The 24,031-nt window shown below is 47.3% G+C and overlaps 1 protein-coding gene across 1 annotated transcript in view; it reads left to right on the forward strand.

The window, feature by feature from the left end:
• Positions 1–2,666: 2,666 nt before the first annotated feature.
• cntn3b (contactin 3b) overlaps positions 2,667–24,031 on the forward strand; it is a 78,130-nt gene continuing 56,765 nt past the window's right edge. The window contains exon 1 of the mRNA XM_084061171.1: positions 2,667–2,861. The gene's annotated coding sequence lies outside the window, so the exon portion shown is untranslated. The remainder of the gene's footprint in view (positions 2,862–24,031) is intronic.

Here is a 24,031-nt window from a genome sequence, read left to right on the forward strand (position 1 = left end):
CCAGGGACTTATAGACACTGCATCTACTTATTATTATTATTATTATCATCATTAATATTATTATTATCTTATTCTTATAAATGCTAGATTCAATGCTTAAAATATGTGGATACACAGGAGTCTGTCTGTCTGTCTGTCTGTCTGTCTGTCTGTCTGTCTGTCTGTCACTTTAAGGGGTCTGACTGACAGTTTCACAAGACCCTAATTGGTTTCCCAATATCTTTTTTTTTTTTGTTATATATCTATAAAAGAAAATGCTTGCCCTCAGCGACTTTACATATCTGTTTAATACCAAAATTATCCAAGATATCTGAAGGGGAAATGCATGTGTTTTACATCTTCTGCATTGCTGTATTTGTCCAGTATGTATAGGCTATACCTTGGATAAGCAGCAAACATATTAAGGCGTTGCAACTGTGCCTTAATAGCCTAATCTGAGTCAGTCTTATAGGCTCAATCAGTAATAATAGCCTACTAAGAGCTACAAAAAGGTAAATTAATCGAAACACATGTCCATACTTCAGTTGCATCCGGAAAACTGTCTTTAAAGACCTGATGCCAATTAGCTCATGGCGTTATGCTTCCCAGTATTGTGAGCGTTGACAGCAGCCTACACTACGAAGGCGTCATTCCTTTAGAGTGTTTTAGGGCCAGCTTGCCTTGCAGGCATTCAATTCAAAGCCTTCAGATGATGTAAAGGTTTGTTCGTGCGTTTTTTGCTATTTGGGTAACTAGTCTATAGGAGCTCATTAGCTCTGGTCCAGAGCTTTAGGAGCTCATTGGCCCATACACATACAGTGTACTGTAACATATTGCTCGAGAAGTGCACAGGGTCAGCTTTTGTTATTAAACAAAACGCAGATCTCCTCCGTTTACTTTAATAGATTTTATCAGCAAAGCCCTGGGTTGGTGGCGCATTACTAATGTGCAGTGGTGGGAAGTACTGTAACTAAGTACATTTACTTAAGTACCCGTAGCCTACTTGAACAATGTTGATAGGCCTACTTTCACTTTACTGGAGTATTTCCAATTTACTATACTTTTACTTCTACTCCACTACATCTCAAAGGCAAAAATTGTACTTTTACTCCACTACAATTATTTGAAAACGTTAGTTACTAGTTACTGTTACTTTGTCCATTTTGATTAGTATTCCCAAATAAGGTGGCCACGTATACAGGTCGCTCCAATGAACTGCAGCAGCCAATGAGGTATAGGTTTTTATATCTATGCTTCAAAAAAGCATGACAGCACACCTAGCCCTGGGCTAAATCACATTAATATATCAGTCCGCACCTGATTAGACCATATATGGCACAGCTGTGCTGTTACATTGGGTACAGCTAGTACAGCTAGTACCCCGTTCAAAAATGTTGTTTATTTTGATATAATTGGTGGACTTACTTTTGATGAATGCATCCTGTAGATCAGTTATTTTGGCCACGGTCGTACGTACGGAGCATAATTGGAATTCCTCCCGCTGCACACCGGCATTGACAGCTCAGCTGTGTTGATTGGTGAAATGGTGCCTTGGTGACAGGCCGCTGCTACTTTGAATCAACAGGGACTATTTAATGTCTCAGTCAAACTAACTCTTCTATTTACAGGGAAACAGGGATAAGAATAGCGAAACATTATTTTTTATTTTGATAGTGGATTGCCCCACAGTATGAATACATTTGGATGTGTTTTGTTTTGTTGGTAACTGTTGTATAATCGCAATATCACTCGAGGGTGTGCTTTTGATGCTCGCTTGCTGGAGCCATAGAGTTAAATAAAAGGCTGGAACTCGTTCCTGACCGCATCACTGGGGTGCCATCAAATCATGGTAACACAGTAACACACCCTCTCTCGTGTAATATTGCTTAATTAACCACTTCAGCCCTATTTGAACTTTGGCCATTTGAAAATAGCAGATCCACTATAAGCTCACTAAAATGTGAGCTTGTAGATCAGCTATTTTCTTAATATTTATTTTGTACATTTTAGACATGTTGTGAAACGGGACATTCATCTGCATAATGAGTAGCCTACTTAATACTTTTGGTACTTTAAGTACATTTCAACGCCATTACTTTTGTAGCCTACTACTTTTACTCAAGTAAATTTAGAATTCCGGACTTTTACTTGTAACAGAGTGTTTCTACATTTTAGTGGGCTAATTGATAGCTACTTTTACTAAAATGTGAGTCATTTTTCCACCACTGGCCCCTGGGTTGGTTGGTGGCGCATTACTAATGCGCGCGGGTGTTTTCACGTGCCACCAGTAGGCGCTTCATTCTGCCTCTGTCTGCACAACGACTGGATGGACTGGAACACATGAGGGATGCGCACCATCTCAGCTCAGATGCACCCCGGCTTCCCTCCTGTGTGGAGCAGCGTAACATACAGCGGCTAGGAGAAGTCGAGGAACAATCCGGCTTAGTAAAGGCATATAGTGTGTAGCCTATATATAATATACAGCGATTCAGTGGAGCCCAGCATCCTGACCTAGCCATCTCATTGATCGGATGATTCGGGGAATGATTGCAAAACGCACCATCCTTGCCGAGAGAGACGGACTCGTACGGTGGTGTAGAGGCTGAGCGCGCGCACGCACTCACAGACACAGACACACACACACACACACACACACACACACACACACACACACACACACACACTGCACATACTGGAGCAGTGAGCTGGTGAGCAACCGCCTAATTGGCTTCTGAGGGATCAAGACTTGATAGAAAATGCTCTCCAGCCACTAGTATATTCTTACATCTCGGACAGTCACGTACAGGCTACAGTCCTTATGGATATTGGAATTAATTTTCATCCTATTTGATGAAGAGGAATAAAACTGCACCACAGAACAAGTAAGTGTGTTGCTCCTCTCCAAGCTTATTCGATTGCAAAGAGGACTTGCAGTAATAATTAACTACGGTGCTAGTGCCATATGCAGTCCTTTTCTCCAGGATTTTTGATTTAGGACTGTCGGCTGCTTTTTTTGCCACCTCGGTCGTCCTCAGATTTGTAGTGAAATGTGTTAGAACTTGTTTAAAGTATGTCATAACGTCGATATTGAATGGAAAACTAGATAATTATGCTCAATGCAAATGTAGGATAGTCTTATTTGCCCAGTTATAGGGTTTGCTTTGATTGAGAAATACATTTCTCCCCTAAAAATCTGTGAAAAGCCATCATTCATTATTTAGCAGATAGATAGTGTGTGCCTGCTGGAATTGTTGTATGAGACAACTGGGATTTCTACTGTTGGGGCTCATTTTCTCCAAATAGGACCCAGGTCCATATGGTGCTGCTGCTCCATTCAGATCAGTCACACAGATGAGCAGCATCAGAATTGTCTGTCTCTAGATAGACTTGCTAACTGCTGCCTTGGTTCATTTCTTTGCCATTCTGTTTCAGTGTATAGGCTGCTTATACTTGATGATTACAACCCCAAAGGTCTCTTTCAATTAATTATTCTACCAAATCATACCATTATTTGAGGGATTTTTAATAAAGTGCTTGCCTTGGATACAACTGAGGAAATTCTTTTACCAATTCACCCTGACCCTCCCTGTGTTTTCTGGAAAGCAGTGATAGACTGTTCTCCACAAGTAGCCCATTTGATTTTTTCTTTTTCTTCTACTTTGTGTTGTTTGCTTGGCCTCTAAAAACAGATAACCAACAGGAGCACAAAAAAAACAAACAAACACACAGCCTGCTGTATCTTCAAAGTATGTTAGTATTCAGTGGGGATTGTGATTCTCCTCTGTTCTATTCATGTTTATTTATAGGTTCTTTACACATTATTTGGAGACTAACAAGCACAGCCAAATGAGAGGTGAGAGCATCTTAGAATACATATGCTGAATTATTCTCTAATAATAATGCAGCCATATCAGGCGTGTCAGTACAAAGGACTAGTTTTACTTCATCTTTCAATCCTCTTAATGGCTTTGGAAGCCCTTTAGAGATGGAATCACAGGGTAACAGTTGCATAGAGCAGGCATTGTGTGGGAAATGTGTGGTCAGACACACTGTACTGTAATGACTAATTTATGTTGTACGACTAAGTATAAATTGGCTAGAAATGTGTGGGGGGTTTGGCAGACTGTAGCACACACATGCCCACAGCCACAGCCCTACACACACACACACACACACACACACACACACACACACACACACACACACACACACACACACACAGTCACACACACAGTCCAGTTTGTGTCTCCAAAATATTCCTCTGTTCATCGTTGACCTTCCACAGTCATGTGTTTGCAGCGGTAGCCTAGCTCTAGATGTGGGTCTGGGGATGTGCCCTTCCTTGATGATGGGGTTCATTGTACTTCTTCCTCTTTCTTTAAGTGCACTTACACTCTGATGTCCTGTGTTAGGTAAGGCAGCCTTGCTTTAACATCACAGGGAATCACTGTGGGCATCCCGCTGTAATCCAGGAATTTAGTGATTTCTCACATCTGTAAACTTAAAGTGTCCTGCCCAGATGTGTATTTTGTCGCGGTAAACACATTTATAGTAATACAAAAGGTTGATTGTTACTGTAGCTATGACTAAAGTTGAGGCTAAGACTTTTTTAAGCACTGTAATTTTGTGATTTATGTGAAAAATACAATATAGACCATGACACCGTAACGTAAATTTTTAAGCCACACATTTATTTGTGTCTATGCTACTCAGTTAGTCACCATTATGTTGTCCTCTACAACAACTATCTGCAGATTCTGCACTGTAAATCTGGAGTGTTTCATTTAACTCTGAGAGGGTAGCAAGCATGAATATATTATAATTGAAGCCCACGGCGCGGTGGTGTGGCCATTCAGCCACTCGCTTCTCTCATTCATGCCTAACAACGCCAATGTGTGTACCTAAAACGGAGATTTGCGCAGGCGGCGTTGCAGGTCATCCATGAGTGTCCTGAATTTGGCATTGTATGCCCACGGCGGGGCTTTGAGGAAAATGGACCCATGCAGTGTGGCCTTATCACAGTTGGTCGCCTAATCATCAAGTTATTCATTTTCGCACAATAACGAGTCACACATTTTAAGTGGTTACTTTTTTACATTACATGCCTGCCCTCCAAAGTTGTGCTTGAAATGGGAGACACATTTCATTTAATTGCCAAAATTAGGAATAGCTCTTTGGTAAAAGCTGCTGGCCGGATGTGGGCATTCACATTGAATGCTTTGCTATTTGAAATCTTAATGCTTTCTGTTAGCACATGCAGGCATCCTTTTATTTCCTTGGTGATGGTCGTAGTGTAATCAATGTAAAAACATGTACTACATCATCGAATCGATTCCTTCCTTTTGACATGTATCTCCTAGCCTAATACGCCTAAGCTGTGGTATTGAAACGTTAAGCCTTATTTTTTTGATTTGTTAATCACTTACAGTAAATGATTTTTTCATTCTCTTGTGGTGCATGTAAAATGGACTTGTGCGAGTCCTTAGAGAGAGACTACATCGGGAGGCAGCGGTGCAGCTGATGGCAGATTCATTGGTTCATCGGTTCAATCACAGACCAGCTATGTATTCAGGCCGTGTCATTCTCAGCTGATGGATCCCTCTTTCCCGGGTTGTCTGCTGACCTCTATAATGGAGATGGCACAAAATCGTTGTTGAAAGAAAAACAACTATGAGCAGCAGTTTGTACAGTGAATGAATACCATTTTAGCAGCATACTTGATGGCATGCTTTGGGAGTGCTACAGAATTTTCCTTCATCGCTTGTTGTAATTGGTTTGTCCAGCCGCTCTGCGTAGCTTGTACCCTGGATGTGATCTGAATACAGACCACGTGTACACACGCTCTCTCTCGCATGTTATGATGGAACCCGTCTCCTTTGCTCCTTTCCCCTTATTAGATTCTTTGCAATTACGGTGCCCCTCGGGGGAAAATGGATGCCTTTAACCACCTCTCCCTATCAATTATGTGCCAAACAACAGCCCCTCGAACCAAGAAGGCATCTAATTTTCTCTGGAATACTTTTAGCCAATGACTTCCATTAGGCTTAGCTACTGTGGAGGTGAGAGCATAATGCCTCATTATGTTTGGCAGACCAATCTTGTTTTCATCACTACGGTTCAGATGGCCAACATAATGATACCCTATCATTATATATGGGGTGGCTCTGGCTCAGGTAGCCAGAGTGAATGTCTTGAAAGTTTCCCCTGGTCGATCCCCCGACTTCCTGGCTTTTGTGTCCTTCATCCATTTAGACCGGGAACGCATCTGTGTCCTTTTAGATTGTATCCAGGGTACTTTGACTATTAAAAAATAGCAGATATACAAGCTCATAGCGCGGCACCGAGTGCCGCGCTATGAGCTAGTAGATCAGCTATTTTTTTTTGTGTGAACATTTTTGAATATATATATTTTTTTTTAAAAGTGAGCATTTGTAACTCAAATCTTTTCTTCTGGGGTCCTTGGAACAAAATATTCTGAGATGGGGGTCGGCGGCCAAGTACATATAATATAATTCTGGGGGTCCTTGACATGAAAAAGTTGGAGCACGACTGATATAGCAACATACTGTTAGGATTTATTTTTTCATTTTTAGACATGCATTTCTCGTATTTCTCGTATGTATCATCTCAAAATATTTTGTTCCAGGGACCCCCAGAAGCAAAGACAAAAGACAAAGACAAAAAAACAAATGTTGGCTTTAAAAATATATATATTCAAATATTTGCAACAATGTTCACGATTTTTCAGATATACAAGCTCATACATAGCTCGGCACCATAGCCAAAGAAATGTAAAATGACACAGATGCGTTCCCGGGTTGAATGGGTTAAGAAAGACACTGAACCCTCTGCATGGTGCCTTGCGTGGTTGCATGTGAATAAGTGAATGTAATGCGCGTTGTAAAGTGCATTGTGCATGGGCTATTCAAATACACCATTTATTTACCATTCTATTCTCATCACGTCCAAGTACTGTAGGCTCTCAAATCAGAGTCCAGGGACCCCAAGGAGTACTTGAGGTTCCAGATGGTGCCCAGAAAAAATGAGGAACAGTTTAACTTCAAGCCCTTATTGTATTTTTCGGCTATTCAAAAATAGCCTATCTACAAGCTTACAACGAGTTGCAATACGACACATTTTGAGCTTGTAAAAATGTGATCTGCTGTTTATGAAACATCTTGACAAACCTTCTCTTATGGAAGTCCCATTCACAACATATTCTCAAATGGGAGTCTGGCCAAATACTGTATTTGAATTTGAGGGTCCTTGACATGAACATTTTGTTTGAGAAACACTGATGTAGGAGTGGTGTAGGAGAGAAACGTTGCCTTGAGGTCTTTCTCGCGATCCATTCCTGATTATTATCATTTTTTGTTGTTGCCAATTCCTCCTCCCTTTTGTACTGCACAGTCTCTGTCACTGCCAACCCCCACTGTTGGCCTTGGGTGGGTGTATACAACAACCTCTTTGCCTCTTCTGATACAGATAGAGTCACCACCCACGAGGGCTGCTGTCACCATTACACATTTAAGTTGACAATTCATTGTCACACAAATAATTGCGTTTAGCGGTTTAATTGTGTTTTTGGCACTGAACATTGGAACATATGAATACAAATTTTATTTCTGTTTGCCTTTTAGGCTTCGTAATCAAATATTGCACAGGGCAGATGTCAAATAACTTAAATATACAAAGATATAATTGTATACAATTTGATGTAAAAATTGCGGAAATAGCTGATCTACAAGCTCTACAACAAGCATGTAGATCTGCTATTTCTGCTTTTTTTTTTAAGTATTTGAATTTTTCAACATGGAAACAATTAGGCAAAAATGGTTGCAATTATCTCAAATTATTGCGAGTAGACGATTATGTAATTATTGTGACAGACCAACCAGCAACTTCTTTTCGCCTGACAGAGACGAGTTTGACCAGGAGAGCTTAATGCACGCAGACTCCCTCAGATACTGTACCCTCCCCGCTGAACGGGCGAGCTGACCAACCGATAGGTGTCACTGCATGTCCTCGGCTTGCTTCTCACCCGCAAACATGAACAATTCTGCTCGTTTAGAGCGCCCGGCCAAGCCAGATAGGCAACATTGCCGAGAATGTACTCTGGCCTCTGCAGTTGTGGTCAAGTGTTTTTACATCTACGCCAACCGGATGCCCCAGATAGGAAAAGAAAAACAAATAACAGTAAAGAAAACATGTCAAAAGAAAAAGCAAAGATATCTACATAATAGCATCAAAAAAGCATATGTAGGCCTATGTAGGTATGTAGGCCTGCTACATGCGGTTAGATAAAATGCAAAAGTGGCAACTCCATCGACGATGAGGATGGAGCCATCAGACAGATGTCATTGTCAGCTAGTGCTCTTAAACTGAATGGAAAAAAATAGTGACTTTTTCCTCCTATTTTTTTTGCCAGTATGATATCAAACCGTGTAATCCAATGTGATGGAATTTTAGAGTGGCAAAATAACCGCAATGAAAGACACCAGGAAATCCCACTCCAAATCTAGCTGTGCTTGCAATTACAAAAGATGAGGATCAATGAATGCCATCGTGCTGCTAAGCCAGGACTTGCTGGATTATTACATTATTAATACACAACACAGCCCCCGCCGCCCCCCCCCCCCCCCCCCCCCCCGTCCCCCGTCACCCAACCCCACCCCCGCTGTGTGTGACTAAAGTAACACATTTCACAAAAGCGCTAAACTGTGGAATAAAATATAAACATAATCTTGAAAATAACCTTGATAAACTATAAAGATTAAAAAAACAACAACTACAGAGCATTTAAAAGTCAAATTTCAGAGTGGATGAACAATTTTGAATGGCAGATTGTTTTACAAGCATGCAGGTAAAATGACACCCCGGTGGCAATAGAGCAAATCCACTTGCAAGAACATGTCCAGAAGAAAACAAACTTGTCAGTTGCAGAAAGAACCCAGGTATCTCTTTGTTTCACTCCAGTAATCTTAGAACAGATTTCAACAATACTGTTCAGGCTGTTCCTGTGATGCTGTGTGTAACCAGCAGATAAAAAGCTCAGAAAACTCTCAGTAAAAGATTGATGGGGCATGTTTGGTGGAGCATGTCACACCAACATCTTCACACGCATACCTGTATGAGCAATGACAAATAAATCTTGATTAAAACAACAGAGGATGACGGGCCTGACAGAAATAGAATTTAGTTCACGTAGAAGGTGAATTCTCTGTTGCCCCGCTTCACAATAGTGTCAGTGTTCAAAAATCAAAATATACATCAAGAAGGTCATACAATGTACCCAAATATTTGTCTGATGTGACAATTTCCACACTTTCATTGTGTATGATGGACTCTTTCCTGCGTCTCTTTTACATCTGAAATCAATGATTGGTTTGTTTTTTGACACATTCAAGTCCATCACACCAATAAATTAAATCAATGAGAGCAGAAGGGAGAAGGGACAGCAACGCTGTGTCATCAGGAAATGTGACCGAATAGCTGCCCTCCTGAGAGCCCCTGCATCTGTCAGTGTACATAATAACCCATTAAGACCGGGAACGCATCTGCGTGTCATTTTTAGATTCCTTTGGGCTATTCAAAAATAGCAGATATACAAGCTCAAAGCGCGGCACAGAGTGCCGCGCTATGAGCTTGTAGATCTGCTATTTTTGAAAAATCTTGAAAATGTGTGCAAATCTTTGAATAACATATTTTTTAAAGCCAATATTTGTAACTCAAATCTTTGCTTCCGGGGGTCCCTGGAACAACATATTTTGAGATGGGGGTCCGTGGCCAAATACATTTTGGCGGGTCCTTGACATGAAAAAAACAGTTTTTCAAAAAACAGTTTTTCAAAAAACTGTTTTTCAAAAAACAGGATTTAGAAGACATTTGTAGAATCCCCCAAAAAGCAAAGCTTTGAGTTTACAAATGTTCGCTTTAAAAATATATATTCAAAGATTTGCACAAATGTTCACAATTTTTCAAAAATAGCAGATCTACAAGCTCATAGCACGGCACCAGGTGCCGTGCTATGAGCTTGTAGATCTGCAATTTTTGAATAGCCACAGATGCGTTCCCGGTCTTAATGGGATAAAGAGTAAGGGTGAAAGGATGCACCGCTGTGGCGAGCCTGTTGACATAGATACAGAGTCTGAGAGATGGCCTTTTACAGAGACCCTCTGCTCTCTGTCAAGTCAAGAAGTCCAAGATCCACACAGCACAAGCTTGTGAGGCAAAATAAAGTCACATAGCAACCTTTCTATTAAAATATGTGGCTTCTATTTCAATTAAAATATCGTGTTGAATGCATATGAAAAGTCCGTAAGCAGAAAACACACGCCTGGCATTTGTTTTATTTTTTATTTTTTATTACAGGAAGTAAGATACTGTAGGGAGTCCGCAAAATCTTTGTGTGATAGTGACTTTTTTTTTTTTTTTTACATGAACCACTTGAACCCTCGCATCTCTATTCTGGGGGTAACATTAGAGGTTTGTTGTAGAGGGAAAAGAGAGCAGACCAAGTAAGTACCGAGACAAAGGTCAAGTTTGGGGAAAATGAAAACACTTAAATACAATGAAAAAAATTAATAAAATAAAGGAAAAAAGTAATCGAAAAAACACGGCCACTCGCATATTAGGAGGGCAGGATGAGTCACCAGAACCAAGGACGGGTGTTTTCAATGAATCTAACATGGTTAAAATGGAGTTTGAAGTTATAATGGGTTTGTATAGGAAGGGGGCGTGTCTGATAAAATGAATATCAAATATCTAAATACTGAATCAAGCAACTTCAAAACTGTCTGGGGTGCTCACAAAAGCCTGAGTATAGACGATAAAATGACCCAAAGTTTTTTTGAAAGTGAAATATCCCTTTAAGTTGCTTAGGATTGTGTTTTTTAAGATTTGGTTACAAGGGTGAAGGACAACGCTAAGCTGGTCAGCACAATATCACAATGTGCACCCACAAACATTATCTCTGTTAAACTGCAGTGGTGATGGAGCGCTTATCTCTCCTGTACTTCAGCAATGTTTTTATGGCCATTTAAGTCATTGATCATTTGTTAAATAGCTCTTTGTTAATCTTCATTCATCACATAGAGCATGCAGCATGAACACAGTTATTCATCCAGAGAGACAGACAAGCCTGTTGTTACATGCATGTCATTATTGCTGAAGTTGTGAATTGCAAAGCATTATGTAGTACAACTTCTACACAGCAAATCTACACACTCTCTCTCTCTCTCTCTCTCTCTCTCTCTCTCTCTCATATATATATATATATATATATATATATATATATATATATTAGACTACATATTACATATTCATTGTTGGTGACGTTATAAATTGTTCGTTGTTGATAGACTGCACATTCACTTGCGATTAGATGTAATATATATTCATATAGTCACATTTAAGTCATTGATTAATGATTAATAGATTGCTTATAATGGGAGATGTGAAACCTCTACTGAAGAAGCCTAATTTAGTTTGTGAAGTTCTAAGCAATTACAGACCCATCTGAAACCTCCCCTCTCTAACGAAGATACTTAAAAAAATAAGTTGTTTTCCAATCTAATAAACAACTTTATTTGTTTTCTGCTTTTTTTAAAAACCTTTTTTCTCCCCAATTTAGTCGTTATGCCAATTGATTCCTCCCCACACACATTTGTGTTGTCAATGCTGTTGTATCCTACTGGCTCAGCCACCAGTGAGGAGCCCCCACCGGGAGGACGTAGTCGAGCCTTCGTCCTACTCCTCCCGCCCAGCACTCTGTGCTGACAGATAGCGCCCCCAGCCTATAGATTACGTGCAGTGACTGTTATCACCCTTCCCGCCCGGCTTCCCTCCACTGAACGGCGAGGCCAATTGTGTTCGTGTGGACACTCAAACACACCCGAGTGCCCAAACAAACAACTTTCTAAGTGAGAAACTTGTTCTACAGACATTTCAGTCAGCTTTCAGACTTAGTCAACACAGGGACTGCTATCACTAAGATAGACTAAGATTTAGTAGGGAGGGATATTCATTATTTTACCTACAGTGACGTCACACCCTAGTATGTGCGAATACTATAGGGCAGGGGTCTTCAACGTTTTCAGGCCAAGGACCCCCTAGCTGAGAGAGAGATGAAGCAGGGACCCTCTAGCTGAGAGAGAGATGAAGCAGGGACCCTCTAGCTGAGAGAGAGATGAAGCAGGGACCCCCTAGCTGGGAGAGAGATGAAGCAGGGACTGGGAGGGACCCCCTCTATAATTTAGAAAATTGTGTTTTAGATTTAACTTTTTTGATTTACTTGGTATGCTCTCTTTTCCCCTCTACACCTATACCTCTTTGCCAAAAATAGCAGATCTACAAAAATAGCAGATCTACAAGCTGCGAGGCGTTGTGAGCTTGTAGATCTGCTATTTTTGGCTAAAGTTCTTCTCCTCAGAAAAAGGGATGCTAGGGTTCAAGTGGTTAAGGTAAAAAAAACAAAAACAATATCACACAAAGATTTGGCGGACCCCCTGTAGTAACTCTGAGGACCCCTAGGGGTCCCGGACCCCCTGTTGAAGACCCCTGCTATAGGGGAAGGGAAGGGAATTGAGGTTTGTGAGGTGCAAACAAAGGTGCTTCCGTGGATTTTATTGGGCTCCTTTTTGTCGATCAGAACCTTGAGAAACTAATATTTCTAAATTTTTCATAAGATGATGGTTGATGCAAGTTTCTACACTGTGGTACTTAAAGGGGAATAATACTCATTTTCAACATTGAACTATGTCTTTAATACACCTTAGAGCTGTTGTGTGAAAATAAGAAAAAAGCCCCCCCTCCTTCTTTGTTGCCTAGAACTGGATAATTGATTGAGGTCATGTGATCAGTGACATACGCAGGGTGTACTTTTGGCTGAGGGGGTGGAGCAAAAAGTACACCCTGTAGTGATGCGCGGGTCGGGTTTTTTCATGACCCGCCCCGCCCCGCCCCGCGACGGAACCCAACCCGCCTCAACCCGCCCCGCGAACCCATATATAAATCTACGGCTCAACCCGCCCCGCGACCCGCGATTTTTTTTATATTCTGTAAAATCATGGTTAGAAAATAATCCCCAAGTGTATTCAAACTGTTTTATTGTTAATATTCTTATTCTTATTAGGAATAAAGACAAAACAAGAGCATGTTATTATTATTATTTTTTTTGCGTGTGAGAGCGCGTGACCCGCTCACCCGCAGCCCGCATAATTTTCTCCGAAATTCTGACTCGACTCACCCGCGCCGCGGGTTGACCCGCGGGTCCCGCGGGTTACGGGTCAACCCGCGCATCACTAACACCCTGCATAGAAAAACGTATACGATCCGTCTCACAAACTCAATGCTAATACTATTGTGTTGTGAGTCGGTCTGGCCCCAAAATACCTGTACAATATGTGTCTCAAAGAATAATGGACATGTTTTTGCTGTTGAATGGACTATAGACCTGTGCCCGTGGGGCACTGGCCTACTTGGGAATGATGCAAGTTGGGGACGATGAAAATAGGGAATGCATGCCCCACCGTTATGTCGTTCTGTCTGTTTCCCTTTTGTGCCATATATGGAGATCTCTGTATCTGTCTCTCTGCCTGTGTCCCTTTCATGCCAATATATGGAGATCTCTATATATGTCTGTCCTTGTCTCTTTTATGCCCATGTATGGAGATCCCTGATGTTATCAGTATATGGGCGTACCCATATATGGGCATATGGGGGTGTGTCGGCAGTTCTGTAAAGTCTGTGTGCCGTGGTAAGCGTCTGTGGAGAATGTCTGAAGAGTGCAAACTGACTGTGGAAAGTGGACTGACTAAGTAATCAAATGGCAGGTGTGGGGAATTCGACAAGTGTGTGGAATTTGCCAAATCAAGCAGGGATTGCTATGGCAATCAATTGGCTCCTTTGGGCCATGGGCATGGCCAGAGCTTTTACTGGCAGTTCTGGACAACAGCCCATCCAAAAATGCAGTTGTATATAACAACGCAAGTTCAGGAGTGGAGACCTCCCTCTGCTTATCACAGCCACTCCCCGTCCTCCATCGCTTCCCTGTCTACCACACCACCTTCACTCACTAGCCACTCCCCTTTCATAATCACCCCTATCCACTACACCTGCCTCCACTCACCTCAGCCATTCCTCGTTGCAATCACCACAGTATAAATACAGCCGTGATTTCTCAACTCCTGTTTGTTCTGCCCCACAACAGACCAAACTTGGGTCGTGAGTACTGCGCTTGTAGATCGGCTCTTTCTGCCTTTCATCGCTTTCAAGTTCGTTGACCACATTATTCTTTCGATAAAGAAAAAAGGACTTCATTTAAAAGTCCATTTATTAAGTGCCAGTAATCCGTTGAACGAGCCTGTAGATCGGCTACGGCTACTTCTGCTATCATCTACCGAACGCCCCAGACGACAAGCTCCTCCGAACAACACCTCCAGCCATCATCACCATACAGGAGAGTGAACTTTATTTGTTATTTCAATACTTTGCTACTGTTTCAGTCCTTAAGCATCACATTCTCGCATTGATTCGTTCTATGCCTTAACATCCTAGTTCAATTCGAGGAGTCTCCTCCTCCTTGCTGGTCGATGTCCCAGAGTCAAGCCACTCAACGGAGGTCAAGCAGACCCGTTCGCCGTCTACACAGTGCACCCGCACGCCGCAGGACTCTCCCGTCCCCCCTCATCGTCAGCTTCGTATAGATGCCCCCCCCCCCCCCATTCGACGGGCACCGCCCGCCCTCCACATTCGACCGGCGCCGAGCGCCCCCACTCGGATCGGCACAGCGTGCCGATTCTTTCCAAGGACGGGCGCAGCGCGCCCTCCCCCCCCCCCTCAGCGGGTACTGCGTGTCCCCCCCCATGCGACGGGCACCGCCCGCCCTCCACATTCGACCGGCGCCGAGCGCCCCCCGCGGATCGGCACAGCACGCCGATTCTTTCCAAGGACGGGCGCAGCGCGCTCTCCTCCCCCCTCAACGGGCACCGCATGCCCCCCCCTATTCGACGGGCACCGCCCGCCCCCCACATTCGACTGGCGCCGAGCGCCATCTTCCCCCTCCCTCGGGACTGCACAGCATGCATCCTCCGTTCCCGGACCGGCGCCGTGCGCCTCCCTCCCTTCCCCCTTTCCTCCCCCCCCCCCCAACCCCCACCGGCAGGCTCGCCTCGCCTCCCTCCAACGTCCACCCCCCCCCTCTCTACTCTCCCTTCTACCTCTCAAGCACGGCGGGTGCCTAGTGCCCCGCAACCTCTATTCCCCCCCGCCTTCCCACCCTCTTTGCACGGCGGGTGCCTAGTGCCCCGTAACCTCTATTCCCCCCCCGCCTTCCCACCCTCTTTTCACGGCGGGTGCCTAGTGCCCCGCAACCTCTATTCCCCCCCCCGCCTTTCCCACCCTCTTTGCACGACGGGTGCCCAGTGCCCCGCAACCTCTATTCCCCCCCCGCCTTCCCACCCTCTTTGCACGACGGGTGCCTAGTGCCCCGCAACCTCTATTCCCCCCCCGCCTTCCCACCCTCTTTGCACGGCGGGTGCCCAGTGCCCCGCAACCTCTACTCCCCCCCCCCCCCCCCCGCTCTCCCCTCCCGGCAGGCCCGCCCCACCTTGCCTCCCTCAAACGTCTTCCCTCCCTCCCCCCCCGGCAGGCTCACCCCGCCTCGCCTCCCTCCAACGTCCACGTCCCCCCCTCTCGTCCGTCCCTTCTACCTCTCAAGCACGGCGGGTGCCCAGCGCCCCGCAACCTCTGTCCCCCCTCCCCCCGCCTCCCCCCCCGGCAGGCTTCCCCCGCCTCGCCTCCCTCCAATGTCTACGTCCCCCCCCCTCTGCCTTCCCCCCTCCCTCTCAAGCACGGCGGGTGCCTAGTGCCCCGCACCTCTACTCTCCCCGCACCTCTACTCTCCCCCCCCCGCTCTCCCTCCAAAAAACGTCTCCCCCCCTCCTCCCCCTCTGCCTTTCCTCCCTCCAACGTCTACGTCCCCCCCCCTCCCTTCTCTCCCTTCTACCTCTCAAGCTCGGCGGGTGCCTAGTGCCCCACCCACTCTATTCTCCCCCCCCCTCCCCCCGCACGTCAGACGCCTCACCCCCACCCGGACCCATCACCTCCGGGATTCTTCCAAGCATCTGACGCCACACATCCACGCCCATCCGGACCCGCCACCTCCAGGCCATCCTCCAAGCAGCCTACGATGCTCGCCCGCCTGGACTCACCACCTTCAAGTTCCCCTCAAGTAACTCACGCCCACCTGGACCCGTCACCTCCAGGCTTCCCCTAAGCAACCCACGCCCACCTGGACCCGTCACCCCCAGGCTTCCCCCAAGCAACCCACGCCCACCTGGACCGGCCACCTCCAGGTTTCCCCTAAGCAACCCACGCCCACCCGGACCCGCCACCTCAAGGCCATCCTCAAAGCAGCCTACACCGTCTCCTCAAGCAACGTTCGTCCCACGACCACCCGCACCCCACCATCGGGTTCCCCCAAGTCCACGTCTCACGCTGCACGCTCACCCGAACCCGCCACCTCCAGTCATCCCTCGAGCGTTCACGTTCCACAGCAAACTGGGCCCGTCACCCCCAGGTCATGCTGCAAGCAGCAAACACACTACCCCACGAGCACGCAGGCAGGTGCCCACCACACCTCGCCACTTCCACCCCCCTCCCTCGGATCAGCGCCGTGCGCCTTCTCCTCCCTCGGATCAGCGCCGTGCGCCGACTCCTCCCCCGGACCGGCACAGCACGCCTCCTCCCGACGCCTCGCGTCTCCCTCACCACCTCCCTCGGATCGGCGCGGATCACCGCCGCGTGCCGCCTCCTCCCCCCGACCGGCACACCACGCCTCCTCCCGACGGCTTGCGTCTCCCTCGGACTGGCAAAGCACGGCCTCCTCCCGATGCCATGCGTCTCCCTCACCTCATCCCTCGGATCGGCGCCGTGCGCCTCCTCCTCCCTCCACCGGCTCCGTGCGCCGTGCGCCTCCTCCTGCCTCGGACCAGCGCCCCCTCCCTCGGATCGGCGCCAGATACCTCCTCCTCCTTCGGATTGGCGCTGCGCGCCGCCTCCTCCCCCAGACCAGCTCAGCACGCCTCCCCCCGCCGCCTTGCGTCCCCCTCGGACTGGCAAAGCACACCCTCCTCCCGACGCCATGCGTCTCCCTCGGACCGGCATCGCACGCCCTCCTCCCCCGGATCAGCGCGTGCGCCAACTCCTCCCTCGGATCGGCGCAGCACGCCCGACAGCACGTGTCTCCCTCCCCTCCGCCCTCGGATCAGCGGCATGCGCCTCCTCCTCCCCCGGACCGGTACAGCACGCTTCCTCCCGATGCCTCGCATCTCCTTCCGCCCTCGGATCACCGCTGCGCGCCGCCTCCTCCCCCGGACCGGCACAGCACGCCTCCTCCCGACGCCTTGCGTCTCCCTCGGACTGGCGTAGCACGCCCTGCTCTCTCGACCGGCGCCGTGCGCCTCCTCCTCCCTCGACCGGCGCCATGCGCCTCGACCGGCGCCGTGCGCCTCCTCCTCCCCCAGACCGGCTCAACACGCCTCCTCCGGCCGCCTTGCGTCTCCCTCGGACCAGCATAGCACGCCCTCCTCCCTCGGACCGGCGCCGTGCGCATCCTCCTCCCTCGACCGGCTCCGCACGCCTCGACCGGCGCCGTGCGCCCCCTCCTCCCTCTGACCAGAGCCTCCTCCCTCGGATCGGCGCCAGATGCCTCCTCCTCCCTCGGATTGGCACAGCACGCCGTCCTCCCGACGCTACGCGTTTCTCTCCGCTCCTTCCTTGGATTGGCGCCACGTGCCTCCCCCTCCCTCGGACCGGTGCCGTGCGCCTCCTCATCCCTCGGACCGGCACCGTGCGCCTCCTCCTCCCTCGGATCGGCGCAGCACGCAGTCCTCTCGACGCCATGCGTCTCTATCCGCTCCTTCCTCGGATTGGCGCTGCGCGCCTCCTCCCTCGGATCGGCCACGAGCGCCTCCATCGGCGCCGTGCGCTCCCCTTCCTCCCGACACCGTACCTTTCCCTTCCCCCCTCCCTCGGACCGGTGATTTGCGCCTCCTCTCGCTACTCCCTCGGACCGGCACAGCACGCCCTCCCGCCGTTCCTCCCTCGGACCGGCCACGAGCGCCTCCATCGGCGCCGCGTGCCTCCTCCTCCCTCGGATCGGCGCAGCACACAGTTCCCTCGACGCCTGCGTCTCTATCCGCTCCTTCCTCGGATTGGCGCTGCGCGCCTCCTCCTCCCTCGGACCGGCGACATGCGCCTCCTCTCGCTCGCCCCTCGGACCGGCTCCATGCGCCTCCCTTCCTCCCCCCCCCCCCCCCCCCCCTCTCAGCCATTGCCTCCCAGCGCCGAGCGCTCCCTCCTCCCTCAGGGCGACCGGTTCGCCTCCACCTGGTCCCCGAGTTCAACACCTTCATCCACTCCGCCCATCAACCGCAGTCCGCGATTCACCCAATAGCTTCGCAGTGCCTTTTTGGGGCCATGAATGGTTGCAAGAAGCATCCTAATCTCCTAGGCCAACACAGCCACGATCGACCCTATCAATAAAGGTCGTTCAAACTCCCCCGATATCACATCATACCTCCTTCGTCCCGTTCGGACCTCCGTCACCCCCCAGTCAAAACTCCGAACAGCCTGCACGGAACGCCCCCAAGCAATTTCACACCAACACAGGCTTCACCTTCCACTGATGGCATTCTCACGTACCTCATTCTCAGCTGATCAATGGATCATCCCTCAGCCCCATCTCTCACCCCAGCCTGTCCGACACGTTCCACGAATTCCTCACCTTCACCCTCAAGCGTATCAATCCGATCAACAGGTGCATTCATCCACCACGCATCACGTTCAGATCGACTCGCCCCCGTCCATTCCAAACGCATCCTCCGGCGTACCCCGCGATACGTTCCTTAATGCCGCACCTCAAGACCAGAGACGATCTCTGCCGAATCGTCAAAGAGACTGCCTCCGCCAAATCTTAACCCCCTTGCATTCAACCTCGCCCCTACTCCTGCCACTCCTCCTGCCTGGCGTTCCCCCACCACGTCCTACAAGTCCCGCAGTTTGCGTAGTTTTGCATCCCCGGTCGATGGTCCTCCCAAGCCTACCACATTTTCGACAGAAGCAAATTCCACGACATTCGTAACGCCCATCTCTACCCAGGACGACCGTAACGTGTCGCATCATCTTCAGCCTGTCCGCCCCGGAAGGGGGTCCCCTCTCTCGTGATCCTTCCCGAGGTTTCTTCCTCTTTCCTCCACCCAGCCTAGCGGGAGTTTTCCTCGCCCGATTGAGGGTCCAAGGACAGGGGGGATCATGCGACACGGTGCCCGAGCTAAAGACATCCGGTCTCCACCTCCTGGCCATCCACGTCTTCGAACTAGCTCTTTTGGGGACAGTGACAGAGCCTAGACGACCGACCGCTCCCCGAGTAGAGCAGCGATGGCCGTCAGCTCCCGAGACACTCCCCAACTTGCACTCTGCGTCACCCCACCATGGGTTCCTCATCCAGTCCCACGTCCATCTCATTTTGTTTCAATAAATCGTTAAACTTAAGCAGAGGTGTGGTCTCTTACTAGTGAAATGCAGTTGTATATAACAACGCAAGTTCAGGAGTGGAGACCTCCCTCTGCTTATCACAGCCACTCCCCGTCCTCCATCGCTTCCCTGTCTACCACACCACCTTCACTCACTAGCCACTCCCCTTTCATAATCACCCCTATCCACTACACCTGCCTCCACTCACCTCAGCCATTCCTCGTTGCAATCACCACAGTATAAATACAGCCGTGATTTCTCAACTCCTGTTTGTTCTGCCCCACAACAGACCAAACTTGGGTCGTGAGTACTGCGCTTGTAGATCGGCTCTTTCTGCCTTTCATCGCTTTCAAGTTCGTCCTCCTCCACCCCAACCTCCTCCTTCCCCCTCGATTCTCGCTCTTCTCCCTTCTGTCTCTACTTCTCCAGGAATCCAGGGGGGACAGTGACAGAGCCTAGACGACCGACCGCTCCCCGAGTAGAGCAGCGATGGCCGTCAGCTCCCGAGACACTCCCCAACTTGCACTCTGCGTCACCCCACCATGGGTTCCTCATCCAGTCCCACGTCCATCTCATTTTGTTTCAATAAATCGTTAAACTTAAGCAGAGGTGTGGTCTCTTACTAGTGAACACTCTGTACTCCCTCTGGTCGTCAGCGACGCGTGTGGCGAATTTGAAGTCGGTCGGTCGAACAGTACTCGAGATGTGGATTACAGACGTACATACATACGTACCTACAGCGATTCCCTGCATTTATAGTAAGATGGTAAATGAACTGCATTTATATAGCATCTGTTCTGGTCTATCCAACCACTCAAATGTGCTTTACAATGTAGCCTACCTAACATTCGCCCATTCACACACACCACAACATTACGTTACACATTAGACCAGTGGTTCCTAACCTTTTTACACCAAGTACCACCTCAGAAAAGATCTGGCTCTCCTAGGATCACCATAATAACTGATGTTGAAATACAGACCTGTGCTTAAACCTACCCCATCCTATTCAGCTATTCACAGTTAACACAGGAGGCAAATTCATTCCTTGAATTCATGGAGATTTTTTTGTTTTTGTTGCAATACTAAGCCAATAATTTGATCAAATTATTGTCTCAGGAATGTGACAAAAACAAAAAAATCTCCATGAATTCAAGGCTCCATGGGGTGTGTCACACAATACCACAGACAGACAGACAGACAGAGCCACAGACAATGAGACAGACAGACAGAACCACAGACAATGAGACAGGCAGACAGAGCCACAGACAAGACAATGAGACAGACAGACAGACAGACAGACAGACAGACAGACAGACAGAGACACACACACACACACACACACACACACACACACACACACACACACACACACACACACACACACACACACACACACACACACACACACACACACACACACACACACACACACACACAGGTATCCCGCGTGTTTTAATTAGCCAAAGGTGATACAGGTGGTTTTAATCATGGACTTGGCCTGATTAAGTTTGTCTTGTTAAGAAATCAAGTGGTTTGTCAATCAGGCAGTACTGTGTTTGATTATTAGATGCCGTTTGAGAGTGAGATGCGAGGGTTTCATCATGCATTCTTTACCACACTCTGTCAGTGTCTGTAGTCTGTAGGCTCTTCCTCCGCCCACTCCAGTTTAATTCCAATTTTCGTGTCATATTAAGAGGTGGCTTTTTGCGAGTGTTGTATCCAGAAATACACAGAGATAACTAGTTCCCGTTTACTCAGCCAGTCCAGACCCATTCAGATTGCTGTGAGTCAGACAACTTTCCCAAACTGAATAAATACCACGCAGAGAAACAAGATTTAACTGATAGCTCAATCTCATTGTAACTAAAAATTTAGAAATTCATATTTTTTTAATGCCAGATTTAGGTACTGGTAGATTTAGTAGCAACAGCTGTGCTGGCTGATGCTCTGCCGAAACTCTGTCTAAGTAATCAGCACAACTAATTTCAACATTTCTAATTGTGATTAATCCATCCTCAATTCTTCTATTAACGGCTGCTGTCATGCTCATTTCAGCACGGCTGGAGAGCTTATTTAAACCATGCTTGCTTGGTCAGAAGAACTACCTGTGTAGTGTAGACCCCTTAACAGACGACGTCACACTGATAAGAACCAGTATGCGCTCGCAGGTCTGCACCAAATGAAACCCATTCTGTCATGTCTCGCTAGGACACACCTCTCTAGCCAACACACAAGAGGAGGTTGAATGAACTGAAACCAGCGCACCCCAAAATAATATGTTGGGAATTGATTGCATGAAACAATCACCTGTGCGTCCAGTCTCAATGTTGGTACAGTAAACAAATAATTGGTCTATACAAATATTTCACTCCACTTTTGTCTTTTTTCTTCTTTTTTGGGAGACTCCTCTGTGTACCACCAATGGAGTACCACAGGTTGAGAACCACTGCATTAGACATTACGTCTTCTAAGCAGTATACTGTATAGCCTGCATTCACATGGGGACGGCAGAAAGGAAACATGCAAGGAAGTCAGAGTGTGAGTTGGCCTTTCAGAGTGTGTTCTAAACTGGTTCTGAACACAATTATTATTTGTCAAGGACATTTGTCAGGGAAATATGACATAACTTGTGTTGCACAATGGAAGCTGCCTTGGGCCTCTGCTGTTCTCACTATATATGCTTTCACTTAGGTGATGTCATTAGAGAACATTATGTTACCTTCCATAGAGCTCTGCTGATGATACACAAATGTACATACTGTACATGTCTGAACCAAACATTGCAGAAGCTTCCTGTTTGTAATCATCACATTAATGAGTAATACATTTCTGAAACGAGAAGAGGATAAGACATAAATCATTTAGCTCCAAAGCAAAAGGGGACGAGCTCTTTAAAAGACCTGGACTCCCCCCAAACCAGAAGTAGCAAGCCTAGGTGTTATTTTAGACTCGGATTTGAGGTTTAATTCCCAAACGAAATGACCAAAACAGCATTCTTTCATCGCAGAAATATTGCTAAAGTACGACCATTGCTAACTCAGCAGCAAGATGCTTAAAAACTAATTTATGCTTTTATCTCAAGTAGGTTAACTACTGCAATGCACTTTTTATAGGTCGGCCTAAAAAGTCCTTTGAAATGTTACGGTTTCTTCAGAACTCTGCTGCTAGACTGCTAACAAAAACAAAAAAGAGTGAACACATCACTCCAGTCTTAGCTTGACACTGACTCCCTGTGTCTCCAATGTCAACTTTGAAATCCTTCTACTTGTTTATAAAGCTCTCATAGGGCCAGCCGACATCACAGACACCCTGTTGTTTTTGTTTTTTCTATCTTCTAAAGCAGGCCGTCTTCAACGTTTTCAGTCCAAGGGGACCCCCTAGCTGAAAGAGAGACGAAGCAGGGACCCCCATTACATACATACTTTATACAATTTTATTTTCATAGATTTCATAGGCCAACACCAAACCACTTTGCCGAAAATAGCCGATCTACAAGCGCACAACGCCTCGCAGCGGTTCTGAGGAGAGGTTCTCCTCAGAATAGGGATGCTGGGTTAAAGAGGCTAATGTAAGAATCACACTAAGATTTGGCGGACCCCCCGTAGTAAATCTGAGGACCCCCTAGGGGTCCCGGACCCCCTGTTGAAGACCCCTGTTCTAAAGCCTTAGTTCCTCTAATGCAGGCTTGCATAATTATGCATTAAGAAAACGGGAGATGCATCTTTCTTCAATTATGCTCCCAAACGATGGAGCACCTGGTCGGTCCCATATATGCACGTGACCATAATATGGGCATAGCGGTCGGATCTGTGGCCGAAGACAACCGGATCTCCATATGTGCCTACATATGGTCGTATCGGGTTTGTTTATGGTTATGTCTGAGTCACACCACAGTGACATGTTTTATATGGCCTTATCGGGTTTGTTTATGGTTATGTCTGAGTCACAGTGACATGCTTTATATGGCCATATCGGGTTTGTTTATGGTTATGTCTGAGTCACAGTGACATGCTTTATATGGCCATATCGGGTTTGTTCATGGTTATGTCTGAGTCACAGTGACATGCTTTATATGGCCGTATCGGGTTTGTTTGTGGTCAAGTCTGAGTCATAGTGACATGTGCATATATATGGGCGTTTCTGGTTTGTTTATGGTGATGTCTGAGTCACGGTGATGTGGCCGTGGTCCTGCCTATACATGGGCGTATCGGGTTTGTTTATGGTGATGTCTGAGTCAGGGTGATGTGGCCGTGGTCCTGCCTATACATGGGCGTATCGGGTTTGTTTATGGTTATGTCTGAGTCAGAGTGACGCGGCCGTGGTCCTGCCTATACATGGGCGTATCGGGTTTGTTTATGGTGATGTCTGAGTCAGGGTGATGTGGCCGTGGTCCTGCCTATATATGAGCGTATCGGTTTTGTTTATGGTTATGTCTGAGTCAGAGTGATGTGGCCGTGGTCTGCCCGCCGGCCGGTCCACCCTCCCATTAGCCAATTTTAATGGAGGATGTAGG

Source organism: Gymnoscopelus microlampas (assembly GCF_963454915.1).
Source record: "Gymnoscopelus microlampas genome assembly, chromosome: 7".
NCBI classification, from domain to species: Eukaryota; Metazoa; Chordata; class Actinopteri; order Myctophiformes; family Myctophidae; genus Gymnoscopelus; species Gymnoscopelus microlampas.